Source organism: Otolemur garnettii, unplaced genomic scaffold (assembly GCF_000181295.1).
Source record: "Otolemur garnettii isolate 467f Iridium unplaced genomic scaffold, OtoGar3 scaffold00029, whole genome shotgun sequence".
Classification (NCBI taxonomy): Eukaryota; Metazoa; Chordata; class Mammalia; order Primates; family Galagidae; genus Otolemur; species Otolemur garnettii.
In genome coordinates, this window is record NW_003852424.1 from 16,839,045 (window position 1) to 16,843,761 (window position 4,717).

A 4,717-nucleotide genomic window follows, 5' to 3' on the forward strand; every position below is an offset into this window, starting at 1 on the left:
GGCTAAGGCAGATGGATTGCCTGTGTTCAGGAGTTTGATACCAGCCTAAGCAAGAGCTAGTGCCCTCCCCTTCTCCAAAAAGGAAAAAGAAAAAATAGCTGAGCTTTGTGGCAGGTGCCTGTAGTCCCAGCTACTGGAGAAGCTGAGGCAAGAGAATCACTTGAGCCCAAAAGTTTGAGGTTGCTGTGAGGTATGATGCCATGGCACTAGGGCATGGAGTGAGACTGTCTCAAATAAAAAAAATTTTTTTTCAGCTTACCATACAAACAAATTCTAATTTGCAATTCACATGGTGTTTAAAATTTTAAATGCAAATAGAATCCCTAACTGGTTAGATAGAAGAAATGAAGTAGCAAAAGCTGTGTCTTTGTACTTACAATCACTGTGCCATTATTTATTTTGAATGTACTGTTTAAATACAAGACTGTGTAACACTGCAGGGTTTGGTAACATGAACTGCTCCCAGAGTTAGCTTAAAAGACTTGGAAGCACTATGAATCAACTATGGAAATGAATGTGGGTGCCTGAGTTTGTGTGTGGGCCAACTGTGTGCCTTAATGTTCTCCCAATTAACTTCCATGTGGAACACTTTATTCATGAAAAGACACATAATAAAAATGCGCAAACTTGAGGCTTCCAATGATTAAAAGTCAACAGTAACTGCAGCAATTATTTAGACAAAGAATTAGCAAACTATAACTTAGTGGCTGAATCTAACCCAATATCTACTTTTGTAGGAGCTAAGAATGGTTTTTTAACTGGTCTGTGTGGGGATGGGGGGCAGATCCAAAAGAAGAATAATATTTCATGACATAGGCAAAATGTATAGATTTCAAATTTTGGTGTGTGTTGGTAAAGTTTTACTGGCACATGGCCAAGCTCAGTTATTTCCAAATTGTCTGTAGCTGCTTTCCTGCTGCAATAGCAGAGCTGATCAGTCACCATGTGGCTTGCAAAGCTGAAAATATTTACTATCTGAAAAAGTTTGCGGACTCCTGATTTAGACCAATAAAGATTTCTTGTGAGAAGAGCATTTTGTCACTGACATTCTTCAGAATCAGCTGTACACAGTGATAGCGAGAAAGCAGACAGGCTAGGCCTGGTGGCTCACATTTATAATCCCACCAGTTTAGAAGGTCAAAGCCAGCAGCCAGGAGTTTGAGACTGCTTGAGCAACACATCTAGACCCCTGTCGCTATGGAAAAAAAAAAAAAAAAAGAATAATTAGCTGGGCTGGGTGGAGCACACCTATAGTCCCAACTACTTAGGAGGCTGAGCAATTGAGCCCAGGTGTTTGAGGATGTAGTGAGCTAAAATTACAGCATTGCACTCTAGTCTGGGTGACAGAGCAGGACCTTACCAAAAAAGAAAAGTGAAGGAAAGAAGGAAGGAAGGGAGGGAAAAGAGGAAGGAAGGAAGGGAGGGAGGGAAAAGAAAGAAAAAGAACAAAAGAGAAAGAAAGAAAAATAAATTACTTTTCAATTCTCTTTTGAGTTTTCAGATTATATCTAGAACCACTCAAGTGGGATGTGCTGTAACTTTAACACCTATTTACTAATCTCTCAAAAAGGAACCTAATCCAGAGGCCTCCCCCAGGCAACAGTAGCCACCTAGAACTTGATAACATTGTTTATTTTCCTTTGTATTTGTTTCAGGTACTGGATACTATTTTCTTTTAAATTGACCCTGGTGGGCCCACCAGTGGCTCACACCTATAATCCACACTCTGGGAAGCCGAGACAGGTGGATTGCCTGAGGTCAGGAGTTCAAAACCAGCCTGAGCAAGAGCAAGACTCCCATATCTAGAAACTAGCCAGGCATTGTGGTGGGCGTCCATAGTCCCAGCTACTTGGGAGGCTGAGGCAAGAGGATTGCTTGAGCTCGGGAGTTAGAGGTTGCTGTGAGCTATGATACCAGAGAGCTCTATCGAGGGCAGATAGTGAGACTGTCTCAAAAATTAAAAAATAATAAATTGACCTTGGTGTTATAATGTTTACTTTTAAGATAAAATTAATGAAGAGAAAAAGTTTAGTACCATCTTCAGCATTATTGTGCAGTTTGCTTTTTTCCTCAAATAAATTCCTTCCTTCTTTCCTCCCTCCCTTCCTCCCTCTCTACCTTCCTTCTTTCCATATTTTTTGCAAAGAAGGTCTCATTCCCTCACCCAGGCTGAAGTGTAGTGGTGTGATCACAGATCCCTGCAGCCTCGAAATCCTCAGGTCAATTGATCCTCCCAGCTCAGCCTTCTGAGTATCTGGACCTACAGACACATGCCACCATTGGTGAATATTTACTTTTTTTGAGACAGAGTCTCACTATGTCGCTCTCGGTAGAGTGTTGTAGCATCACAGCTCACAGCAACCTCAAACTCTTGGACTTAAGTAATTCTGTTGTCTCAGCCTCCCAAGTAGCTGGGACTACAGGCACCCTCCACAATGCCTGGCTATTTTTTGTTGCAGTTGTCATTGTTGTTTTAGCTGGCCTGGGCCAGGTTCAAACCTGCCAGCCTTAGTGTATGTGGCTGGCACCATAACCACTGTGCTACAGGCACTGAGCCAAATATTTGCTTATTATTTAATTTTAATTTTTGTAGAAATGTGGTCTCACTATGTTACCTAGGCTGGTTTTAAACTCCTGGGCTCAAGTGATCCTCCCTCTGGGGCCTCCCAAATTGCTGGGCTTGTAGGCATGAACCATCATGCTTGGCTAATAAATTTATTTTAAAAAGAAACTATAGGGCGGCGCCTGTGACTCAAAGGAGTAGGGCACCGGCCCCATATGCCAGAAGTGGTGGATTCAAACCCAGCCCCGGCCAAAAAAAAAACTGGAAAAAAAGGGGAAAAAAACCCTATAAACTGGGCATGGTGTTTCATGGCTATAATCCTAGCACTTTGGGAGGCTGAGGCAGCTGGACTGCTTGACCTCAAGAGTTCGAGATCCACCTAAGAGCAAGACCGTCTCTACTAAAAACAGAAAAACTAGCTGGGCCTTGTAGAGAGCACCTGTAGTCCCAGCTAGTCAGGAGGCTGAGACAAGAGGATCACTTGAGCCTAGGACTTTGAGGTTGCTGAAGGAAGGGAGGGAGGGAGGGAAGGAGGAAGGAAGGAAGGAACTTTATAACAGAATGGTAAATCGAAACCAGTAATGGATGTCCCCAATATGAAACAACTGTAAAAATTAATGTAATATAAAAATAAATATTATTAAATTCTGCTGAATTTGTTTCACACTAGAGTCAGTGAGCTCTCAAGCATTCTCTAACCTATATATACTGCATTTAGAGGATCTTAGGAGTTCTAAGGTGTTCTGCAGGCTGCATAAAAGGAAATTCTGGGCACAGTCATATTTTCAGCAAGAAGAATCAGGATTTAGTGGTTTCTTCACTCTTTTTCAGCACAACCAACCTCATTCATATGTGGTCAGGGATTGTCTTCTATGTAGGCTTCTTTGGAGACATAATCTACACTTGGCTGTGACTCCAATCAAGGGCCATTCTTGATCTTATGTTCATGGGATTAAATATTAACTTCAATGCTTGAGCTGGCCAGGGCTTTATATAACCTTCAGATCTGTGCCCACGTTTTACAGATTAGCAAAAAAGTCTAGGAGAGAAGGGACGTCCCACAATGAGTTTGTTGCTGAGCTGGGGGTGGGACTTAAGTCTCTTGAGGTCTAGTCCAGAACGTAGTCAGGCACCACACAGGAAGGTTAATAACTGATTAGAGACTAGGGTGACACTCCAATGCAGCTGTGAGTAGCCCATTTCTTTTGGGTTCTATGGTGCACATTCCACTGTGGGATTTATCCCACAAATATCCATTAGGCCACTTTGATGGTAGTGGGACCATTCCTGGGGCTGGGACACATCAGGGGGAGACTAAGATGGGCCTGTGTTCTCTAATGTAAACAGACAACACAGGTAGTTGAACAGACAACCCAGACAGGGTTGATAGAGTGATTTGGGGGGGTGTCACTTTAATTGGAGTGGTCAGAGAAGGCTTCTTGGGGAGGTGACAACTGGACCAAGACCAGCAGGCTTGGGTTTCATAACAGCTTTGAGATGGTGTTATAGCTTGAATTATGTCGCCCCCACTCGATTCATATATTGAAGTCCTATTCCCTAAGACATCACAATGTGATTTTATTTGGTGACAGAATCTTTACAGAGGCAATCAATTTAACATAAGAGCATTAGGGTGTGCCCTGACCCAATAGGACTTGTGTTTTTATAAAAAGGGGAAATTTGCACACAGAAGCAGATACATATATTGTGAAAGATGACTTGAGAACAGATGACCATCTACATGCCAAGGAGAGAGGCCTCAGAAGAAGCAAACCCTGCTGACACCTTGATGTAGCAAAATTTGGTACCTGAGGGATAGCCTCTCCCACTCCTCAGGGTGGAGCCAGATGAGACACCACTCATTTCCTCTTCCACCAACAGGAAGGATGCAAGATGACCACATCCGAGGCAAGGGAGCCTCCTCTGCCTTCTTTTCCTGGTGCAAAGTGTACCCTATGACTCTTGGACCCACAGGCCATAAATCAATCAGCAGGATGAGTTGGTAGCTAGACCGGCCAGGTGGGGATGGGCCAGAGGAGTGTGGACCAGGAGATGAGCCAGGGTGGGGGCTGGGTCCCATGGGGCACTGACCTGGAGACAGTGTCAGTTACCCAAAGCTGGTGAGCCACCTTCCTGTGGTTAGCTAAGGAAGAA